At 44.8% G+C, this 24,180-nt stretch overlaps 1 protein-coding gene across 2 annotated transcripts in view; it reads left to right on the top strand.

Annotated features, from left to right (window-relative positions):
* Window positions 1-24,180, top strand: part of CREB3L2 (cAMP responsive element binding protein 3 like 2) — a 104,752-nt gene that overhangs the window by 28,557 nt on the left and 52,015 nt on the right. The window contains exon 1 of one of the 2 annotated variants that reach the window (XM_054563882.1): window positions 19,912-20,061. The exons of the other annotated variant lie outside the window; for it this stretch is intronic. The gene's annotated coding sequence lies outside the window, so the exon portion shown is untranslated. Of the gene's footprint in view, window positions 1-19,911; window positions 20,062-24,180 lie in introns of those variants that run through there. 2 annotated transcript variants of the gene reach the window in all.

The raw sequence follows: 24,180 nt of genomic DNA, 5'->3' as shown, positions 1-24,180 counted from the left end.
TTTTCAAGTGTATCTTAAGAGAGTCTGGAATTCGGTGTCTTTCATTGTCAAGGGAAGGGAGAAGGGGTGAGGCAAGGGGAGGGCATGGCCTAGAATGGTAGGTGTCAGAAAGGAATTCGAGGATGAGCTGAAATTTCTAAATCCCTTTGTTCTTGTTTGGTCTGTTAATCCCTGATGATCTGAGCTCAGTTCTGGAGACTCCTGTCAATCTTTGAAAAACAGTCCTGACTTTGTACATATTTCCTCTTTGCTTCCAAGGGCTGCTCAAACCTCAAGCAAAATTTCTGCAGTTAATTAGCATATGTAAAGCAGGAGCTCTCTGTCTACCGGGCATCAGAGAGAGGGAGCATGTCTCTGCTTACAGGTTGGATAACATTTTACTAATAATATTCTAATATTTCAGAAGTAGATTCCTGAGCCTCAAAATTAAGTGGCTGTGGTCATTGATTTCATTTAATTATTCTAGAGGAGAAAAATCAAATGCTTAACTTGGCGGAACTCCACATTTTTCTCTGTCTTTTTTTGGCTTTTGCTTCTTGTAGTAAGTGTAAGTATGTTTCTGTGCTTGTGTGTGTATGATGTATGTCTGTGAGAGAGAGGGAGGGGAATGGAATTCCTATTTATAGGAAAATTGTTAGTTATCTGAAGGAGAGGCGATGTGCCGCTGGCAACACTTGAGCAGTTGTGGGGTGCCGCCCGCCACTCTGCCCCTCGGTCTAACGCTGGCTTTGGAGCTCTCCCTGCATTTTGAGTGTTTCCACAAAGGCCTTTTTCTCATCCATCTTGTTTCTCCTATTGGATAGTTTTTGTAGTAGCAATAGATGTTTAGTGGAACTAAAATCACTAGTGGTTTGTGATTTTTCTATAATTTGAAGACTAGAGTAGAATTTCAAGAATCTGGAAGCAGTTTATCCAGAGAATTCCGTGTCTGGCTACCTTGAATATCATAGCTGCCCCCTCCCTCCCCTCCCTGGGGGCAGGGAGCTCAGAAAAAAACCTTTACCTGAGAGATCTGGTTTTTCCAGGTGGCTTAAAATTCTTGTGGTGGTGGATCCATAGCGTCAGGTGCTTCAGTGCCTATGTTGGGTGTGGGAAGGAGAAACATCTGAGGGAAACAGTTCCCTGTCAAAATACGTGATTGATTTGGTAGTGACAGGTGTTTGGGGAGCCAAGGTGTAGACTTCTTGGTAGGTTAAATGAGTGTTTCTTTAAATAGTAATTTTAAAGGGGATATGGAGGGTGGGGGGTACGTATTTAGACTTTTCCAGAATCTTGTTTCTGCTGGAAATAGATTATGATAAATGCTTATTTTGGTGTTGTTATTGTTTGTTATTTTTCTTTCCTGTTTTCAACAGATATTCCAAACACTGAATAAAATAGGCTTAAAAACACTAAACAAAACTCCAAACTAAGAGGGGGAATGACCTTATCTATTTTCGGGTTACAAAAACCAATCAAGTAACACTGAAACATAGTTATTCCTGTAGCAGAAATTTAGGGAGGAGGATTTCAAATGATCTAGGGGAAAAAATTAGGTAAGCTCCATGGTCAAAGACTCTAAGTAGAGTTCATGAAGGATGACGTTAGAAGGACATTTAAATTCAATCTCTGAAGAACAGGAAAAATAACACAAAGATAGGGGACAATGACACCAGAGAGCGACTGGAAAATTTTCTGGCATGCTCAGCTAGCAAAAGAATACACTTGGCAGATAGAAGGATTGATATTTATCCTAAGACCAATAAGTTGCATGGGTTGTCAAAAACTGGTGTAAAGAATGCCAAGGGGAAGTGTGGGTCACCAGAAGACTGGAGCGAGGAGAGTACAGTATAGATATTTGAAAAGTGAGAAGCTTGACATGAGTACCTGGAAAACATCTAGAGGTGGTTCCTGAGCACCTCCTTTAGGGGTGGGAAGCAGCGCCAGCTGAGTGGCAGCATGCATTTGCTAAGAGGTAGATGAGACAACATCAATCTGGCTTAGAGCCAAAGGAGGTGACATTCTTTAGGAGTGCTGTGTCTGTCATCTTTTCGGCAAATTGGAAGATGACATGGATCATATGCTTACCAAGGCTTTTGTTGGGGTGGAAGTGTTATTGGTGGAAGTGGAGTTCTTGTGGTGTCGCAAAGAAAAGAATTTCCTAAGACTCGCACAGGAGGAGAGGGTTTTGTGGTGAGCTTTATCGACGATGTACAGGGAGTTCCCCCCCTGACTTCCCAGTGTCCCATCTCCATCTGTCTCACCACAGGAAAGGTCCAGTCTTGTAACTTTGTCCTCAGTAGGGCCAGGACAAAGGCCAGTCAGTGCCCAGAGTCTCTGCCCCATATTTAAGTCTGGTCCAGCATCGAGCTAGCTTAGCGGAGTTTCCATTCGCAGTCCGTGGCTGAGCTGCGGTGTTCAGGCTCCCTCCTAGAGCCCGCGCGTGGGGTCCGCACAGCCACGGGCCATGCGGCGGCCAAGGCCACACGGCTCTGGGGAGACGACACGCAAATGCGTTGGGCAAGTGTAGGTCACTAGCAAGAGAGGGAGCTTCTTTGTTCCCCTGTGGTTATACCAGGGGCATTTTCAAAAGGACCTAGCAGCTTCCCAAGTTTTTGTGGGCTTTCGATAGGTCCACACCCCCTAGTTAGACTGACAAGCCTCTATGGTCCAGGACCGCCTCCTGCGCCCCTAACATCCCGCACTGGAGTGGGGAGGGAGGAGCGTCACTGCCCGTGGTGGAGAAATGCTGCGGTCCCCTGGAATGTGAAGCCGCAGCTTCCTGGCGGAGCAAACAGGCTCAGGCTTTGCAGTTTATTAAGCTCCATGTCTAACTCCTTTGGCTCCCTTTTCCTCAGTACTGATAGTAACAGAAAGTTCTAGATTAGGAAGGAGAGAAAAGGTGTTGGGGGGGTGGCTAGTGTGACGGAGGACGGAAGGAGAAATGAAGGGACTGAAGACCCAAGGGGCTCAAGGCTGGGGGGTGCCTCCCACGTGTCTAAATCAGTCTTCAACTCCCCCTGCGAGCGAGGAGCGCTGGGGGAGAGCTCATAAGCATGCGAGCGATGGCGGATGTTGGGGGCGGAAAGGGGTGGGAATTCATTGATTGAATAAATATTTATGGAGTACCTACTGTGTGCCAGGCACTGTATTCTGGTTGCTGGGATGCAGCCGTGAATCAAGCCAAGGCCCAGCCCACATGGAGCTGACATGCTCGTGAGGGAGAGACATACGCAGGTGTACTTTCTCAGGAGGTGACAGTGTTCTGGAGAGCAGTAAAGCAGGTGGATGGCCTAAGGATGCAGCATGGTCAGGCACGTCCTTTCTGCTCCTGTGGCATTTGTGTCTGAGGGCGGTGCAGGGGACACGCACCCAGACGTGCGGGGAAGGCGGTTCCGGGAGGTGTGGGTGGTGTGTGGGGAGCGCCGAGGAGGCCAGGTGTGCAGGGCGCAGAGTGCGTGAGGCTCACAGGGGGGATGCGAAGACGGAGAGAGAGTGGAGGGTGGAAGGCAGAGAAAGGCGGGCCTGGGAACCGGCTGCTCACCTGATGCGCTTCAAGACTGGGGGCAGAGGAGGGACGCGGCTTGAGAACACCCAGGGCCCTTCCGCATGGCGGTCTCAAGGAGTTCCAAGCTCAGAACCACAACCGTCCAGGGACAGTGAGAAGGAGACAGTTTGCGGGTCCACGGGTGACAGCTTAGCAATTAAAGGTGCCCGATGGTCTAAGCTACTTTCTGAGTCTTCCTCCTTGGAAGTGCTCTACGTCGTGTCCCTGTGTTGAGCCTGGTTTTGAATTTTAAAACTTCCCAGTGCCCTTTCAGTGTGAACCTTCTCTGACTCTTCCCCCTTGGAGGACGAGGGTTTCCCGACCTTGGCCCTGACTTTCCGTGGGATGGCAGACGGGGTGTGGAGGTGGGGTGGGGGAGGCTAACAGGAGGGACAAGTGGGGGCTGCAGGCAGGTTCCCAGGGATGTGGGGAGCAGTTTGAGCTCCCAGGGAAGGGCCCGGTGTTTCAGAAAAGTTAGGAAGTCAGGCATAGAGGGAAGGGCTGGCTGAGCAGTGGGGCCACCAGGAGGGTGACATCATAGGGTAGGTGACAGAGTCCTGGACAGTGTGCTGGGCAAGTGGGGGCTGGCCAGCCCTTAAGCAAAGGCTGAGTCTGAGAATTTCCAGGGTCAGTGAGTAGAGACAGTGGTCCAGGTGATAATTCACAGGCCTGTGAAGTGTGCCCCTGGGCAAGGTAAGAAAAAGCTTCCGTTCTCCAGGGCAGCATGCCAGAGAAGCTGGTGCAGGAATGGCAGGGGGCGGGGATGTGGTGGTGGGACTGGGGCGTGGCAGCAGCAGTTGAGACCTGGTGTGCAGAAGGGGAGCCTTGAGTGCGCCCATAGGGGGAAGGTGGGGAGAAAGGACCTCCCTCAAGAGCGGGCAAGGAGGGAACGGCTGAGGTTCCCTGGCTTTGGGGCCTACGGATGTGGGGATGCCATTGGCCTCAGCCCGAGGGATGAGACTCAGCTCTGCTTCGGCCGTGCAGGGCGAGGGTCCCGTGGGGGCATGTCCCCCAGTTCTAACTCCGAAGACTTCCGCCCTTTTCCCCAAACGGCTGTTTCACTGTATGCTGGCCTCATCGCGGGGACACTGGATTCATTCATTTAACCTGTGAAAATTGGAGTCAGTCAAAAATTAAACATTTTTTTTTTTAATCTCTCCTCTCCAGTTTATACATAATTTGGAAGAAGGACATGAATTTAATACAGAACATAAAGATTCAATGAAAAGATTTAAGTTCCTTGCTAAAACAGATTTTAAGGCCACCTTTCTTTTTGAGTAAAAGAAATAATTCACTTTTAGGTTTAAAATAATTAATGAAAATAATTAATGAATAAGATTGTATTTCTTTGTTAATTTAAGTAAAACGCATGTTTGCCCTGGCTCTGTGGCTCCATTAGTTGGAGTATTGTCCCATGCTCCGAAGTTTGAGGGTTTGATTCCCGGTTGGGGCGTGTGTGGGAGGCAACCGATCAATGTGTCTCTCTCACACTGATGCTTCTCTCTTTCTCTGTCTCACTCTCTCTCCCTTCTCTCTCTCTCTCTCAAATCAGCGAACGTGCTTTCTGATGAGGATTTAAAAAACAAATAAATAAAACACATGTTTGACTTTAGTAGAGGTTGTGTTATGTTACAACTCTTTACAAATACACACAATTAGCCAGTGGCATTTGTGTGAATTTCTAATGGCCCCCGCTCCTGATGCCTTCACATGTGTGTGCCTCAGGTTCAGGGATAATTGGTCCGATTATGACTTTTATTGAATAATGCCAGGCTAACGTAGCACTAATCCTAACCATTGTATATTCCTGCTTCTTTCTCTCTAAGTCAAGGGAAGGCTTTGGGCAAAACCAATAAAATTCTAGTTTTGGGGGCAGAATTGCAGTTTGCACAGTGACACTTCTTTCTTTTATTCTTTTTCACACACCATCTCCTCCCATACAAATATATATATATATATATATATATATATATATATCCAGATATATATGTGCATTTATTTATAGTTGCTGTATTTTAAGCTTTCATTCTCCCGAGAAGTCTATGTTGTGAGCTCAGCACTCATTGTTCTGTAAAGACAGTGTTGCACAATGGAAAATTCATAAGCTCGTGGAATCACACCCATGGTGGTTTAAATTCTAGCTCCAGTACCTTTATACCATGTGGCCTTGGCAAGTTACTTAACCTCTCTGAGCCTTGGTTTACTGCTCTATAAAATGGGCCTAATCACACTCACCTAATGGAGCGGCTGTGAGAATTTACAATATAATGTGTATAAAGCACCTGGTAAAGTGCCTTTATAAGTGGAGGTTCCTCGTGTTCCTGTTGTTTAGAGAGCTACAATGGGGATATGAAGTAATGGGAATTTTAAAAACTTGGGAAGGGGAACATGGAAGAAAAATAAAGAGAAGGGAGTGAAAGCGAAAAGTTATTGAACTAAGTGAGTATTTTGTCATTCAATTTCTGCTATACGGGTAATCTCAGTAATAAAATTCCTTTAAATTTTTTAAATATTATACTCTCTTCCCTCATTGGATGACAAAGGATGCAATTTACCTAGAATAATTTAATTTGGGCTTTTAGACTTTGATTTTCATCATGATTTCATTGATCCTAGTTTGTAGAATATTTGAGAAATCATCTGTCTGGTTCACTGTCTTGAAGGAATGGAACGTCACTCCAACATATGGTCATCCCTTCTCTTCCAAATAGTTTTTGAAAATGGTGTATGAGTTTTTGCTGCGTAACAAATTAGTGACTTAGAACATATACCCGTTTACTTAGCCCACAATTCTATGGACCAGCAATTTGAAAGCAGCGCCGATGGATAATGCTTCTGCTGATCTCAGCTGGGCTCATTCATGGGTCTGTGGCCAGTGGCTGGTCAGCTAGGACGCTCTCCTTCTGGGGGAGGCTGGCCATCAGCTGGAGTGAGAGAGGAAGTGAGTGCTTGCAGCCCAGCACCCACTGGACCAGCATCCAATGAACTCGCTCTTGGCTTGTTCACAAAGCAGCTCAGCTTTCTAGGGTAGGGTGTCCAGCCTTTTGGCGTCTCTGGGCCACATTGGAAGAAGAAGAGTCATCTTAGGCCACACAGTAAACACACAAACACTAACGAAAACTGATGAACAACAACAAAAAAAAAGATTTTAAGTAAATTTACGATGTTGTGTTGGGCCGCATTCATAGTCATCCTGGGCCACATGCGGCCTGTGGGCCGCGGGTTGGACCCCCAAGTTCTGTCCAGTTTCAGAACTTGAACAGTGTCATTCCTGCCACATTCTCTTGGCCGAAGCAACTCAAAAGGCCATTCAAGAATCAGTGAGCAGAGAAATTGAGACCACTTTTAATGGGAGGAGCTTCATAGTATTGGACTGTACAGTCCTCATTCATAAGTCACTGCTGGTTTCTTGGAATCTAGTTTCTTTCTCAAATCTGTCATAGTGTCTTCTGTTTTAATTTCGTGCCTGTCCCCCCTGCTCCCCCGGCCATGAATTGGTGTTCTGAGGACTTAAAAGAGTTGCTTAAGTTATTACTCCCCTTATATTGCAGCCAGAGCTCAAGTTTGTCAAGTGCTGGCACTAAAAGTTGACCGTGACCCTGCTTGGACCTTCCTTGGATTTTGTCCCTGACCAGATCTACTCACCCGTATCTAAGCAATGGCCAGGCAGAGTCGGGCCGTGTCAGCTGGATGACCTCACTGGAAGCTGCTCAGGTGGCCCTGGCTCAAGAACGCTTTTTAATTGTCCTCTGTTGAAAAAGGTCTGTGGGAAAAAGACTGTCCCTCCTTAATTAACTGGATCACTTGGAATGTTTAGACATTACATTGTGGCACATGCTAAGCAGATAAGTTGGTTCCATAAATAAAGTTATTTTGAACTCTTTTTAACCCATCAGATGATCTCAACCTGCTGAGTTTGCTTAAGTAGCTAAGGATTTTTCTCCCGATCATTTTGTGTGAGTGGAAATTCCAGTCATTTCCCCAGATTCCAGATTTGAGATCTCAGTGGTTTGTCTCTAAGTCACAAACTCAATTTTTTTCTTTTTTTTAAACATGAATGCTGTTCTAACTGTGTTAGTCTGTTAGCCATACCCTTGACCTTGTATGCCTGGGGTAACATGAGCTCCCTGAATTGCCCTCTGGCCTATAAATTATAAACTCAACTATAACCCCACTGACCCCGAAGGAACTAACTGTATGAACAAAGAAGGAAGAGGAAGGGTCAAGGAGCTACCTACTTCCTTTGGTCACCATGGAGGTTAGGCACAGTGATGGCCTGGATGAGGAGAAAACTAGAAAGGGACGGATTCATTTTAACATCTCAAGACTTCGGTGGTCAGGCCCAGTATACACAATGCCAGATGTAATGCCTCCACCTTTGGGGAGGAGAGGCTGCATTATGATTAGTATTTCACCCTATGTGACAGCAAAAGTTAGTAAGAGCCCATCTGAAGTATTTTAGCTTATTGCTCAATTAGTACCTCAGCAGAGTAAAGAGATAAAGATCCCTGCCTTTACCATTCTTCTTCCCCACCCCCCTCCTCTTCCTACAGATGTGTCCCTTTGGAGAAAACTTGCAGAGCAGGTAAATTGAATGGAAGAAGTAGGAGTTATTTGGATTAGCAAAATATTCTTCACTTTATAAGAATGAAGAAAAATTATCCCTCTTCTCTTGAGTTTAAGGGTTGTTTATGAGCTGAGGAAATGGCCTGGATGGTTAGGTTGCAGGTGCTTATTTTTTTTCTGGTGGGAGGTAGTTGGGGCTGGACGGAGATTCGAGTGTGAAGGTGGCCGCGTCATGTAACCAGACAGCCCTGTGACAGACAGAGGGTGGTGCGGAGGACAGAGAAGGCGACAGGGCGGGCCTCTCATCCAGTTATCCAGCGTTTATTTGGCTTTGGTATGTCTCGGCACGGTGGTAAACCCTGTGGCCACGTCCTTGAAGAGCAGGAAATAGATAAAAATGCACAAAGTATGTGATAAAAGCAGTAACAGAAGTAACATCGGGGACTCTGGGTGCACTTTGGGCCCCTAGTGAGATGATGTACTAGGTGAGTAGGAAATGGCTGGTTTTCCCTGGGAAAGCGGAAGTTTTCCAGGTGGAGAAGGGAGACAAATGCAATTCTGGGCTGCAAGCCTCCTGTGTCCCAAGGTAGAAAGGTGTAAGGAGCCCGTATGTTCGGGGAAATCCATGTTGCTCTGTCTGGCTAGACAGCCGTGGGGCTGTGTGAGTGGAGAGGCGGGAAGACATATTTTGAGAATTTTAATGTACATTGTGGGGGGTATTACATTAAATTCACACTCATTGTTTTCAGAAAGGCCTCTGCTTAACAAGACAAAGGGCTGTTCTTCTCTACAAGTAGCTCTTCCACAGAGGGGCTCATTGAGTTTTGCCGCTTTCCTGGGAGCCGCAGATTCCTTTTCCTAGAAGAAGGTGAACAGATTCCCCCAGCCCTGGGCAATGCTGTTGCACCTGTTCGAATGGTCTCACTTTTCAGATGAAATATCGTGCTTTTAGGTACCGATCATAACATTCAGCCTGGATTGTGAAATGCAAATTAAAATAAAATAACTCTCACTGTTATTTGGGACTGTTCCAATATGGCATTTCTGAGCTTTGGCTTTGCAAAAAAAATATTTGGTCCAATACTCTGATGGATTCTCAAGACCTGAAAGATGGAAAATGTAGAGTAAATTGGTAGCCGGAGAGGGACTGAGGGAGGGCTTGAGAGAGCTCAGTTTTGATTTGGAGGGAATGTGAAGGATGTTTTATAATGAAAAATGTTCAATTATATTGAAATTGTACTCTCCTAGTTATACCTTATACACTTCACACAATCACTGCTTTTTTTTTTTTTTAATCTTCATCTGAGGATAGGTTATTGATTTTAGAGAGAGAGGAAAGAAGAAAGAGAGAGAAGTACATCGATGTGAGAGAGAAACATCGATTGGTTGCCTCCCATATGTACCCCGATCGGGGATCGAACCTGCAACCTTTTGGTGTATGAGACAGTGTTCCCACCAACTGAACAACCCAGCTAGGGCCAGTCACAGCTTTTTAATCTCTTTTCCACTTACTTGGAAGCAGGAAACAACTGTTTATAAAACAATCATAAGATCTTGTGGGTCTTTTCTGATTTGAAGTTTTACATTCCTGAGGTGATTGCCACCAGATATGTGGCATCTGTTAGCACTTGGTGGCAGCAAATCTGAGTCCTGGGATCAAGTGCTTTGGTTAGTGTTCTAAGCATCACATTAGGAACGACTTTAAGTGGATTCTAAGGGACTCGGTGAGAGAAGGGAAATTTTATTTGCAACGAGGAACACTAAGATTGCCGGAGACACTCCCTGTACAGCCTTGGGAATGTTATTTAATCTTTCTGAGATTCAGTTTCTACCTTCCTGTGGTACCTGCCTCTTTGAGTGGGGCTCTAGTTTCATCTGTAACATTTTGGTTCTTTTTTGAAAATCTGAGGCCAACATAGCAGGTTTACATTGTAAGGGTCTGGGTGGTAGGCTTCAGGGCCATCGGTTAAATTATTTTCTGAATTACTACTTATTTCTGAATTTTTTCCAGTTAGAACAACAATTAATCACAAATTATAACAAAGCGCCAGGGGCCCTTACACAGATTCCTAGGCTCAGTGAGCATTTTTTAATGTGATGTTTATGTTGGCTTGGGGGGCGTAAGGGGAGATGAGTGAGATGGCATTCCTGAAGGAGGAATCATAAAATGGCCATTGTCACACTTATCCTGTGGCTCTTAGCAAACAAGGATTCAACTGGCTCCTACCCATCAGGCCTCTGCTACTTGCTTCTGAAAGGAAACATCTGTGAATGCACGTGTGCTTTTTTCCATGCCTGTTTGATAGCTTCTTACGCTGTGAAGGTGGAAGACGGGCCAGGGTTTCTAGAGGGTTCCTAATGACGGAGGGGCAGTGTGAGTGCCGACGGCTTACAGAAAGCTCTCCTAACGGGAGTCAGAGGTCAGGAAAGTGAGTGCTTCATCATGGCCATCGACTACGTACCGCAGCATGGAGGTGAAACGTTGGAGGAATGGCGTCCCTACCGGGAGGCATGCTGCGTTTTCGAGCGTCCTTTGGTGTTCAGCAAGAACCCAGATCCCCGCGGGGAGAGCAGGGCGGGAGGCTCCAGCATCGCGGATGCAGCTTTGGAGCAGGGACACCTCGGAGCAGGCTTTCCTGAGTCTGGGTTCTCCGTGACTAACAGTGTTGAATGACTAAGTAGCCTCCGCCTAGGCAATGTCTGCAATTTTCTTCCTCCTCTTGTGGGTTGAGCAATTATCCTGGTTTGCGTGGGGCTGAGGAGTTTTTCTCGATGCAGGACTTTAGGTGCAAATAATTTGGAGGCAAACTGGGGTAGTTGGTCACTCTCCCTTCCAGCACCTCCCCCACCCCGCACCCTGCCCGCCTGTCTCTTCTCTTTCGCTTCCTCCTGCTGCCACACAACACAGTGCGCACCCCAGACTCGTTTATTCACGGTTCCAGATAAACTACTCATGGTGGAGCTGGGAGCTTGGCGAAACAAAATGATCAGGGTTTAAAAACAGGGGCGCCCCTTAAGTAGCTCAGGCCTCAAGGATGACTGTCCTTGTGGAGGATGATCCCACCCTGTAGTGCCCGATTACTGCTTTTGATGAACGTTTATGAAAATAGAAAGCTGGGGCCGTTGCGGTTAGATCAGGGAGCGAGGAGGCAGCTCGGAGGTGACTGGGAGGTGTCCTCCTGGGCAGCCGCAGCTGTCCCCACCCGGAGGAGTGGGCGTCTTGTAACCTGTGAATTATGTCCCTTGAGTGATTACTGGTCTTTTCTTTTCAGGAAAAATAATATGCAACTGGAATCAAATGAAGTCAACACTAAGATCCTACCCTTTTTTCCCCCAGCCCAAAGTCTATGGGTCATTTCACAATTTTAGTTATTGTTGTCAACATAAGAAATGTCCAGACCTGTAGAGAATCGTTTTAAGAGTTTATCTGAGACAAACCAGTGACATTGCCGAAAGCAAGATGTCAGTTGCTCCCAAGAATGACAGTTTTGCAGTTTCTTTTATTCCTTTAAAATTAAGGAGGGAATTATAGAATATGATGTGAAGGTGGGAGAAAGCAAGGTGGAGACTGGATTATAGGAGAGTTGACAAGATTATGTGTTTTCTTGAGGGTGGTTACACCTTTGAGGGGTATTGCTTCTGGCATTTTAAAGGTATGTTTAACCTAGATATACAGGAAGAGTGGACAGGGCTGACTTCAAAACTTTTCACTAAAGAAGTTGCAGTCCTGGGGCGGGACTATGCACCATGACCTGCCCAGAGAGGAATTTATGATCAGTCCACCCTGTGAGGTTACTTTCCCTAGAACCTTTTTTTTTTTTTTGTCCACATCATTTTAGTTATCCCTCCTACATAGATAAAACAAATCTAACTTGTAGCTCCAGATCAAAGGGCACAATTTTAGCTATGCTTGTGAAACTTCAAAATTCGAGACAGATACCTGTGCAGAGTGCCTCTCCAGGTTGTGGTCTTCTCTCTATTACGAGTGACTACATGTTTTTCTCTTTATGATGCATCAAGAAAGTTCCATTTATTCTGCCATGCTTGCTGCTCGCAAGCCCCGCTTCTCTTTTTTCCCAGCAAAGTTACATGACTGTGTGATATTACTGAGCTGTGTGAAAATCCACGATCGTATCAAGCATCATGCAGTTGCCTGGAAACCATCATGAAAACAGGCTTAGTTAAAGCATTTTTTTTCTTTCTTACAACTGCTTTCTGATGAAGGTGTAATGTTAGGAATAGTGGGCTGGCCATAAAGCTCATTTGTTTTTTTTCCATAAGATGGTTCTAGTAGTACTTAATTGTCTTTAACTTCATTTGAAAAAATTTCGTTAGATTATATTATATTGTGTTAGATTATATTGTGACAATATTGTTAGATTATAAATGCATGTCAGCATTTCATTAAAAAAAAAACTTACCAAAATTGGTGAAATTTTGTGAAGATGGAAGAAAATATGCAACATTGTTGGCATATTATGCTTTATTATTTCAAGAAAGCTAGAAATGCAACTGAAATGCAAAAAAAGATTTGTGCAACGTAGAGAGAAATTCCTGTGACTGATCAAAAGGGTCAAAAGTGGTTTGTGAAATTTTGTGCTGGAGATTTCTCACTGGATGATGAACCTCCACGGTTGGGTAGACCAGTTGAATAGTGATCAAATTGAGACATTAATTGAGAACCATCAACACTATACCATGCAGGAGACAGCCAACATACTCAAAATATCCAAATCAATAAATTTATTAGTCAACAAAAAAAAATGTGTCTTTTATTTTATGGAAAAAACTAAATGAACTTTTTGGCCAAAACACACTAGTGGAAAAAGCATTTACAACAGAGATAATATGATTTCTCCATGGTCACTTTTGGAGATGGCCGTCGCCAGACCAAATGTCACCCCCTCCATGACTACGCCCACACCTCTCTTTCTGGAGGGTCATGTGTTGGGGGTTGCTGGCCCTTTTAAAAGAACATTAGCATAAACTAACAAGAAATCTCAGACACTATTACTCATCCATCAATCCTTTGGACTTCAACCAGACTGGAGCGTGTACAGAGATGTTAGAAGGCGATCACAGTAATTTGGTCATGAAGGAGGAATGTGGAGTTGCAGTTAGCTAAATGATAAGCAAGTTTTCAACAAAACACCACTAGGGCTAATCTCATTGAAAGTCAACTGTAGTGAGTTCCAGAGAACTGAACCTCTAATTCCGAACCCTGCCGTCTCCCAGAAATAAATCAGGATGGAGTCATCAAGAAGTATAAATGGAGAGGACTTATTTTTACATGATAGGTGTATTTCTAAACTCCTCCCGGGATAAAACAGAGAGGTAAAAGGATGATTACAGCTGGTTTGGGGCAAAGGGAGAAAAAAGGATCAGGAAACTTAAGAGCAAGTCAGCAAATATTGGCTATTTCAGCGATCTAGGTGTGGTGGTGGGCAGGGTGGGGTGAGGTGACTATCAATGGGCAAGAGGATAGTACCTGCATAGTCCAGTGAGGAGCACAGGTCAAGGCCATAAAAGGTGGAATAGATAAATAATTTCAGATAATGGTAAATGCCGTGAAGATTAGAAAACAGTACCCGTGACTAGAGTTGGAGGCACCGGCACTGCCTTTCTGGGGTGGTATTCGAGGTGAGGGGCGGGCTGGGAGTCCGAGGGCCTTGGAGTGTTGTCATGTCGGCAGTGGGGACGTAGGGGAGGGGGCTGAGAACATGGCAGCAATAGTAGAACTCAAAACGGGAAGAGAACCTTCAATGTGGTTGGCTGGTAAATCAGATCCATATTAGGAAGATCACTTTCAAGTTCCTCAGAAAAGTGAATTAAACCTCATTAGTCCTCCCAATGGTCTTATTTACCTTTGGGCTGGTTTTCTAACGTAGCGTTAGCCATAAAGTTGACAGTAAGGACTTAAGTATTTTTCTCACAGATATTAATGGTAGCAGTTACTTTTCATTTAAAATTTTATATTTAAGCCATGAAAATACATTACCTAAGTTGAAAAAGTATGAAAAATCTCCTTTATTTCCACTAACCTAGAGACATTATTGTCTATTTTGTATATTCCTCCCCAGTCTTTTTCATGTATATGGTTTTAGATACTTAACAGGTATTCCTTTAGATGCATAACAGGTATTTTCCCACACTTCCTCAAATTTATGTTTTGTACTTAGAAGTTTTTAATGACTGAATAGAATCTATTCTGTATTTGGAGGGAGTTCTGTTCTATGAGTTTCCTGCGAACGCTGAATTGTGAATACCGAATCATTGCCCCTCAGGGAAGTGGTTCCTGTGGGCCTCTGGCCACAACATTTGCATCAACCAATCAATATGTACTTTGTTTTATGTTTGTTTCTGTTTCAAGGCACTTTATGTAACATATTTTGTTGATTTATTAATGTTGAACTCATGCCAGCATCCCTGGAGGAAGCTCACCTAACACGGGTCTTCTTCATAGGACACGCCCTAGTTTTCTTGGATTATAAGCACTAGCTGACCCTTCAGCACTATGCTTGGGGGTGACGTCAAACTGCAAAATCAACACAAAGTGCAAAAATGTAAAAAATGTGGCACTAAATGGACCATGAAAAGGGCACTTGTTTACAGTATGGGGCCTGAAACAAGAAGGCAGAGTGTTGCCTTGTTTGACCTCAGCCCAGAGCGTGCGCTTCAGGAAACTCAGATTTTTGTCTCTCTGTGCATATTTGCAAATGACTGAGATAACACCACATGAATTGATATTGAGGTTACAAACATAGCAAGTAGGTGAATTTGCACATAGGGAATCTATTCTATTGCTGTGCTATTGACCGACCAGCTATGCCATGATCAACTGAGTCCAGAGAATGAGTCTTGGTCCTTTCTCTGACGCGTGCCTGCGTGGTGAGAACACATGTTCACTGGAAAACAGTACCCCTCGTATGTCCACATACATGACAACAGTCATCCCCATTTTAACCATGAAACTTCAAGAGGCGTATGGTGTAGTAGAAAGAGAGTGGCTTTCACAGCCAGAGAACTCGTTTCGATTTCTGGCTGAATCCCTTCCTCAGCTGTACAACCTTGGCCGAGTTATAGAACTTCTTTGAGCTTGCATTTTTTCATTGGTAAAATGGGGATAATGCCCTGGCTGGTGTGGCTCAGTGGAGTGAGTGCCGGCCTGCGAACCAAAAGGTTGCCGGTTCAATTCCCAGTCAGGGCACGTGCCTGGGTTGTGGGAAGGTCCCCAGTGGGGGAGTGCGAGAGGCAACCCATTGATGTTTCTCCTGCACGTTGATGTTTCTCTCCCTGTCTTTCTCCCTCCCTTCCCTCCTCTCTAAAAATAAATAAATACAATCTTTTTTTTTAAGTATAGAAAAGTATTAAAAAAGAGAGACGATAATATGACTTAATTCATATATTTGTTGTGAAGAGTTCATGAAATAATATACTTAGGCCACTTTCCTCATCATACCTCTGATGATAAGAACTCTGTTGATAAGGAGCTTATCGATAGATTCTTAGAGAAAATCAATAAATAATCTTGTCAGCGACCTTTGCTTCCTGGCATTTCTGCTCCATGATTACCACCCCTCAGTGGCACCATTACTGAATAAACAGAGTGGATTGGCTTCTTTATCAGTGAGTGTCTAAGCTAATGTTGACAAGTTTTATGTGCACGTTAGCTGTTGAATAAAGTGATGGAAGAGACTTGCTAAACAGTCAAAAAAAGTGGTGTGGGAGAGGCGAGGCCAGTGTAACACTGGTGCCCATTTTATTGATGGGAAAAATGAAATACCAGAAAGTGACTTATACAACAAGATCCCCAAACTCGACAAAGCCTGCCCACGCAGCCAGCTGTTGAATGACGAGGGTTGGGGGGAAGTATAAAGAGATTCCTTTTCTCTTGATAACTGTTCAGTTAAATGAGACTATGTGGGTCCTTTATAAAATGTTTTGAGATTTTGTTTACACCGATGCAACAACATGTTCTTTTTTAAACATCTGTGTGATATTAGCAGATGAAACCCAACTGCTCAAGTGTTCTTAAAAGATCACCCTAAACCTCACAGTGGCAGGGATGACTGGGTCAGAAATCTGAATGCCTAACTCTAGCTCCAGGTGACTGTTCCTTTCTGAACTTTGAGAGCTGGTATCTGCTTGAGAGAAAACAACATCTGTTTTTGCTGGTTTGGCCTCTGAGATTACCCTGAGACCAGTGACCTCTGACCCCTGATGTGAACCACAGACTCAGTTCTCAGCCAGAAAGAGGGAAGCCTTCACATATAACTTGTTTGGTATTGTTCCCATTCTTGTGTGAATGTCTCATTATGTTTCCGATGACTCATATGCAGCCATCCTTAACAAAACTGACGTGGGTGATTCCCAGGGATCATTGCTGGCCTTCATTTTCATCACTAGAACTTAGCTGAGTGGCCACTTGCCCATCATGTTGTGCAGGTCAGAACAAAGACAACAAAATGCATCTAAGGTGTCTTCCAGGAACGTGGATGGGGATGGTTGGCTTCTTTTCATGAGGCGCTCTTTCAGCAAAAACACTAATATTCATGCTTGTGGATTTGGTAGGAAAATTCAAAGTAGGGAATTCTTTTGAGCCCAGCACACAGTGAAATAGCCGTGAGGACTCTCTCTGAGGTAAATATTTACCTCTATGGAGTCCTGTTGGCCAAGACAAATCAGTACTCTATTTCCTCCTGCTACTTGCAGTGGGTATCTGCAAGTAAACAGCCTGATAGTGAGAAGTCAATAGGGAGATGACACTTAAACACTGAAATTCTATTACATTTGTCTCTTTCCAACTTTATAGAGTATACTTGTAAGAAATAGAAAAGGTGCAGGTAAGTTTTGGACCCCACCATGGTGCTACTAGCAAGATGAAGCTTAGCCGAGAAAAATAGGTTGACCATGCATTGAGTTTTGGAATAATATACCAAAAATATATATCATTACTATTATATAACATGTATAACATTAATAATAATTATACTTATATAGTATAATACTATATTAGTAGAATAATTCAGTACCAGCCTCAATAATGGACTAGGAAGCATGTTTTAGGCAGCCTTGAGCTTCATGACAGCCTCTCTGTATCCGTAGAATTCAGCATAGTCACCTGAGACATAGCGAATTCTTAATGTCTTATGTGCATCAAAGCCCAAGAGATCAGAGAACAAGAATAAGGTACAGGAGCACAGAGGCCATGAGACAAGAGTGAAGCAAAAGTGTTTGTTGTCTTGCAAGGTCTCCAGTACGAGGCCTAGGAGAGGAATTGTTGAGGTTGGAAGGGGAAGAACCTTGTTCATCCATTCAGCCAGAAACCAGAGCAGGAGGAGCTTGGGAGGGAGGCTCCAGGGCTAGGAAGGTGCCAACTCAAATGCAAGTTGTGCCAGAGGGAGACTGGCACAGTGTAAACCTCCTGCAAAGACAGGGCTGGGGAAGGAAGCAGATGTGGAGATCAATATTCTAGGAGCAACACCAGCCAAGCCAGGCTGTGGCTGGCCTTAAGTTAGAAAAGTGTCCTATGTAAATGTATCTGCTTTAATTCCAAAAAGTCCTCCTTTTTCTTCCCCTTAGTTTTCTTGTAAATGTTTCTTAAAAAACAAAACAAAACAAACCACTCCCCCTAAAACCAACTTGGTCTTGGCCAGACTATCAGGAAAAAGGTTTATCCAAATATTGATCTGTGCCATGGGAAGCCAGGTATAAAGTCACAGCTGCCATCTTAGCTCCACTTCCCAGAAGTGAACAGAAGGAGGTGAGGGCAAGCATCAGGCAGGGCAGGGTGGGGGCGGGGGGTAGAGTAAGGGAGTTAGTCAGGGCCACACTCCCCAGTTTGAAGCTGACTGAAAGGCTCACAGAGTTTCCAGCCCAACATTTATCCTCAGGATTTAGCTTTCCTCCACACACATATCCTCAGATTGTGCACAAGGAGTGTGGGCAAGGGAGCGGACAGACACCTGGCCAGTCAGTGGGTCTATTAGTTTTCTGTGGCTACATCAATTACCACAACTTAGTGGCTTCGAACACCTACACGCATTATCTGTGTTTCTCTGGGGCAGGACTCTGGGCGCCCATGGAGCTTGGCGTCCTCTTTCAGGCCCACAGGGTTGTTGGCAGGGGTCTGTAGAAGGCTTGGTGGCCGGCTTCTTGTAGGCCAGGAGGGAAATCTCTCTGACTTCTAGATTTTCTTTGAAAGGGCTCGCCTGATGAGTTCAGACCTGCTCAGGATAACCTCCCTTTTCATGGCCTCAAAGTCAACTGAATTGGGACTTTAATTACATCTACAAAATTGCCGTCATCATCACGTAACCTGGCACTCATAGGAACGCCATCCGGCATCCTAGGTCGCACAGGTCACCATCAAGGGGATCTTAGGGCGTGTCCACTAGGGAGCAGGAATCTCAGGGGCATCTTAGAATTCAGCCTCTACAGGGGGCAAGAGAAAGTAAGGGGCTGGTCCTTGTCTAGTCTCTCCGTGTAGCTGGCTGTAATTTGGAAAGGAAGCAGGGCAGTCGGAGCGCAGGTTCAAAGATATTATTTTAGATACTTGTGGCTGGTGGCCCCAAGGCATGAGAGACCAGAAATCACCTCTAAATTCAGCCTAAGGATAAAAGCTTAGTTGTGGTGGTCAAGGGTGGAAATTCTGATTTATAAGATAAAAAGGGTTATCAGTAGCACAGTTGTTGGGAGAGGTATCAGGGGCCACCCTGGTGAGGAGAGCGTGAATAAAGGGGAGCTTGTTTCTAGCATTTTCAATTCTGTTGCAACCGGAGTTCTTGACTAAAGCTGTTTGTGAAGACAAACCCTGCACATCCACTGGTGGGTACTTTGCTGGTTGAAGCAAAGGCCCAGGCAACATGGGTTCTAATTGCAGCCGATGTGCAGGACACAGTGGGATGGGCAATTTCTGTCTATTACCATTTAAAGCTTCAGGGTAAAAATGAGGTATAATTGTCCCGCGAAGTGGTCTGGCTTTTGAGCCTGCACCTGTCCATGCAGCATTATTATTATTATATTACTACTACTACTACTACTACTACTACTACCACCACCACCACCAGGAATGAAATATAGACGATCCATCTTCTGGGTAGAAAATGTTGTCTCTATTCAGAGGCCCTCACTGTTCTTTGTTCCCCAAGGACTATGAAAACCAAGTCTCACTTAATTTGATTAAATGGAATCTGTTTTAAAGAAAGCAAATGTTTTTTGACCCTATTATAAACCCGTAGGTTTTCATTGTAGCAAATACAGATAAGAAGAAAAATAAAAACACATCTGTTATACTGTGCAGAAGTACTGTCAACTTTTTGCCAGATACCTTGTCTATATATTTCTACATGATAGCATTTGTAGATAATTCTTTACTTTATAATTGAAAATAAAGGGAATTTCGCTTTTTAAATATATTTTCACTTTGATATATAACGTGACCATTTTATTGTGCTCTGTATTGTGACCATTGATTAACAAATTGCTTCCTACAATAACATTTCCAATAGCTGCTTGCTTAGGTATACTGTAACTTATTGAGACAATCTTAACATGGGCTATTTTAAGGATCAGATGGAGAGAGAGACAAAAGCTATCAAGTCAGGGTTGTCCACCGTCCACCGGTGAATTTTCCCGAGTGGTTGCGACGCGGCTGTTTTCGGCCACTGCTCACTTCATTTATCTTCATCTGTTAGGGCCCTCCGTCCTTGGGACAGCGCTTGCTGCTTGCACAGGCAAAACTCGTGCTTTCTGTTTACTTTTCCCCTGGTCTGTTTCCAAGGCTACATGCAGAGTTTTTAAATACCTCTTTTGTGAACTAGAAGCCCTAACAAACACACCACTTTGTTGAGACTGGAGTATTAGCTCTGGCACAATGTACTAATTTTACTGCGCGTTACAGACATCACGAGTCAGCGAGGTGGTCCAGCTGCCCCTTCGTTTTCCACACCGACTCTGTGTACGGCTTTGTGAGTTGCTGTTTTTCTTTCCCCTTCCCTTCGAAATGGGCTGCTGGTGGCAAAAATCTGTTCAAACAAAGGTGAGGAAAGGATCAGTTTATTGCTAGCCCAGAACTTTAAAAGTTAGTTAGGGGTTTAACCTATTAGAAATCTGAGCTCTTCCAATGTTGAGAGTATTCAGATGAATGGGGAAAGGGTCACTCAGGTATTGGTGGGTCGTTCGACTGTAGAGGGCGTGCAAATCCATTACCCAGATGGTCACGAAGAGAATTTTTTGACACAGTGCTACATTTCGCGTAAATAATGAAAACAGACCCATGGAAAGAATCCGAGTTCCCGTATAGATTCCTCAGGATCCAGCTGGGTCTACACGTTGAAAGTCGGCTGCTTTCACTTTTAGAAACATATGGTAGCATTTTTGGTTGTCGGCATGAAGGGGAGGGGAAGCAACAAGCATTTAGAACCCTGTAATCGGCAGGACAATACCAATCGATGAAGAATTTTTACCTACAACAATAACCATTTTACCTCAACCAACATGGTCTGGTGGAGACCTTCTAACCATGCCAGAACTTTCGGTTTCTTCTAAGGTATGAAACAGAAAATGTGGAATTTTGGCCAAGAATTTTTCTGGGCCTTCCAAGAATCGTCTAGTCTTTCCTCTCTCCCCATTTCTCATGGAGGTTTGCACAGCGCAGGCTAGAAGGATATTGGTCCATATAAGCAGGTATAGGTCAGGGGGAAGCAGTACCACACTTTCTAAGTCTGATATTTCTCCCCTTGGCCTGCTAAAGTTGAACCTTTTTTTTGTTTGTTTTTCTCATAAAAGCCTGTCTGATTGTTTGTCTCACAGACCAGCTGTTCAAAGGCAGAAATCAGCCAGTCCTATCCAGCTATTAGTTCAGCCATCCTCAGGGGAATTAGTTCTTTGCCAAAAGAGTCCCAGGAAAGGCCAGAGAGGGAGTTCCCGGGAACACTGACTCAGGCTTAAGATTTGTTTTCAGGCTATTTTATTCCTTTAGGCTACCTACATAATAACTGGTCTCAGAATGTCCGAACTGTAGGGCCTTGGGATACCAGCTGGTCTTAGTCTTTTTTTTAAATATTCTAAGAAAAGAGACTCAGACAGGTTCTGTGACTTGCCCAAGGTCACCAAGCCAAGGGTGAAAGAGGTCTACATCGAAATCATTTCATTCCTGATAGAGCATTCTTTCTACTACAATAGCAGCCACCCTTTTGATTCCTTATATGATTTATTAATGAAGTTTTGCTGACTTTTTTCCCCAAAATATCCCCCCACCCACACAAAGGCATTGCATCATTATTACATTCAGACCATACGTATTTCTGAGACCATCAGCTTCATGGGAAACCAAAAAAGAGGCTTTTATGACCAGTAGGCAAATGTTCCCTATTTATGATGCAATTAGCAGCTATCCACCACTCCTCAGTTGTGAAAAAAAGAATGTAGAAACATTGTTCTAAGTTGTCTTTAGGAGAGAAAAATGCTCAGTTAAGCTGTTTAGTGCCAAGTTTTCACAGGTGGTGTTTGCACCTGTTTCTCGGAGGGGCTGCAGAATATATTTGCTTATTTTCATAACAGTTCTGAGATCACTAGGTTCTATATACAGCCTTTCGTAGAAAAAGAAGATTATGGCCTCTTTTTCCACCATTCTTAGGTTTTCTCCAACTCTCCCAAATTCACATGAAGAGGAAGGGCAGGGCTGTAGCTGGATGAAGGGACTGTCCTGGTGGCAAAAACGCCCAGAGGAATGCCTTTTGGAGCACCTGGATTCCACTTCCAGAGCCCAACCGGAGAGCCTGAAGTGCCCGTCAGCTGGGGGAGCTTTGGCTGGCTGCCGCGGGGGCCGGCCCGCGCGTCCTGGGCTCCCACTCACAGCCCGGCTGCTCCGTCTTTCTCCCTTTCTGCTGGTGCTCTGTCGTGGACTCTCAGTTGCCCGCTGGGTGATGATCTCCTTCTTTTTACCTTCTGACTTTGGTGGCAACCCCTCCTTTTTTGTCAGCGGTGCCAGCAATGTGGAAAATGGATACTCCAGTTCGGCTATGACCCGCTCTCTTATAAAAGTTTGAGTGAGCCCTGGCTGGTGTGGCTCAGTGGACTGAGCGCCGGCCTGTGAACCAAAGGGTTGCCTGTTCAATTCCCAGTCAGGGCATGTGCCCGGGTTGTGGGCCAGGTCCCCAGTAGGGGGCACATGAGAGGCAATCACACAGTGATGTCTTTCTCCCCCCGCTTCCTCTCTGTCTAAAAAGAAATAAATAAAAATCTTTTAAAAAATGTTTGAGTGAGAGGGTTTGCATAAAAAATTATTATTGCTGGTCAGAACGGAGGAGCCCTGAGAAACAAACGGATATGACGGTGGTGACGATGGTCTGTGAAGAGCTTGCTGGCAGTGGGAGGTGCATCTGAGGCTGGCGATATGGGTCTGGTTTTCAAAAGGGGCAAAGGGAGATTTTTCAATCATGAATTGAGGAACTGAACGTTGAGCCCCTTGGTAAGCCAGTGGGCAAACTAGAATCTAGCATGAGGTCATGAAGAATAAGTGGAATTTTATGAGCCTTATAATTTTTCATAGTGTTAATAGGCTGATAGATAAGAGAAATGCTTAATAATTTGTCCCACTTTCATCTAGGCATGTAGTACTAATGACAATAAAACAGCAAACATTTATTGAGCTCTTAGTGAAAGGAACTGTTCTAAATGAGTAGAGAGACATCAAATTTTGCTTCTTTTTTTCCTTCCTTTTTATGGGCGGGGGGCAGTCAACATCTTTTAACCTTATCTTCTTTATTTCAAAACAATGGGCTGGCCTTTCCCCCCTCTCGTGTTGCCAGCAATGGGACTGGAGTGAGCGGCCCAGCCTGGAACAGGCAGGGGTGGGTCACTGAAAGTTAACTGGTGGTTTTTCTCTCCTCACTGTCTCCAGATGTCCTGTCCTGACCAGGCAGCTGAGCTCCTGGATTCTAGTAGCATTTGGAGATAAAAGAGGGTTTACTGCCTTGGCTGGTTGGGTTTTGTAAGAGGAGGGAACACGCAGGAGGAGGCAGCTGAGCGGTGCCATGCCTTAGCATTTGCCGTTGCTAACTGGCTAGTTGGGGCGGAGGTCAGAAACCCCTCTGTGGGGAACTGTGAGGTAGCTTTCACGTGCGTAGCCCACTAATGGTTCTCAGCCCCTTTCCACTTCCCGCAGTGCCGCATTCTATCTGGGTCAGACTCTCCAGGCATTCATTTTATCTCCACAACAGCTTTGAAAGGCAGGTGGTTCAGGCGGAGTAGGCTGGAGTGTGAGTCATTGGCCCAAGGTTCCTGCTAATAGTTACAGAGCTGATCCAGAACATGTGCCTTCTGACTTGGGAGTCCTGTGTGTAAAATACTCCTTCGGATGGTCCAGACCCTCTGCTAGGTTTGAGCAGGCCAGCCTTCCATGAGCAGGCGTGCGCTTGCGACCTGCCAGGGCACAAGTGCAGGTGGCCCGCAGCCAGAGTCTCCCGGGGCCTGCGGCTGTGCAGCCTGTGGGATCCCTGTTATCTGGGGTGAAAGGGTGCCTCCTGGCAGTGAGTCACCCTCTGTTTATTTAAACAACAAGGCAGCCGGTGCCTGGCCCTTGCGAAGCATTCTCCCTTTTCCCCAGTGTGATGCTCCAATTCTGAGGACATAACTGGCTCAAAAATAAAGGAAGGGTTTTGAAGGAGTGTGCCAGTTTTTTTTTGGTTTTTGTTTTTGTTCCTGAAGTCTTTATGGCTCCTTGAATATTCTTTGTATACCTGTCATCTGGGGCATTGGGTCTTCACTCAGAGGTAGGGTTGTCTTGTTGTGACATAACCGTCCCATGCAGAGAATTCCATGGAGGAAGTCATCTGTTTGTGATCCTTACTTAGGTTCAGTCGGCATCTTTCTTGTTACAGAATCTATGGTATATAGAGGTTAACCCTCAGCTCTTTGACTTCATGTACTGCCCTGGTTTTCTCAAATTAGAATGACCGGGTAGGCCCAGATGGTTTCCAACGTTTCTTGAAGCTTCATCAGTCTATGATTGGGTGTCTGTTGCTATAATCAGAAGTTTTTCTGGAGTGGCAAAATACCAGATTTTAGTTATTTTAGGATAGGAC

Source organism: Pteronotus mesoamericanus, unplaced genomic scaffold, assembly GCF_021234165.1.
Source record: "Pteronotus mesoamericanus isolate MK-2021 breed Mesoamerican mustached bat unplaced genomic scaffold, CSHL_Meso_final scaffold_85, whole genome shotgun sequence".
Classification (NCBI taxonomy): Eukaryota; Metazoa; Chordata; class Mammalia; order Chiroptera; family Mormoopidae; genus Pteronotus; species Pteronotus mesoamericanus.
This window is presented reverse-complemented; position numbering and strand designations above follow the sequence as displayed.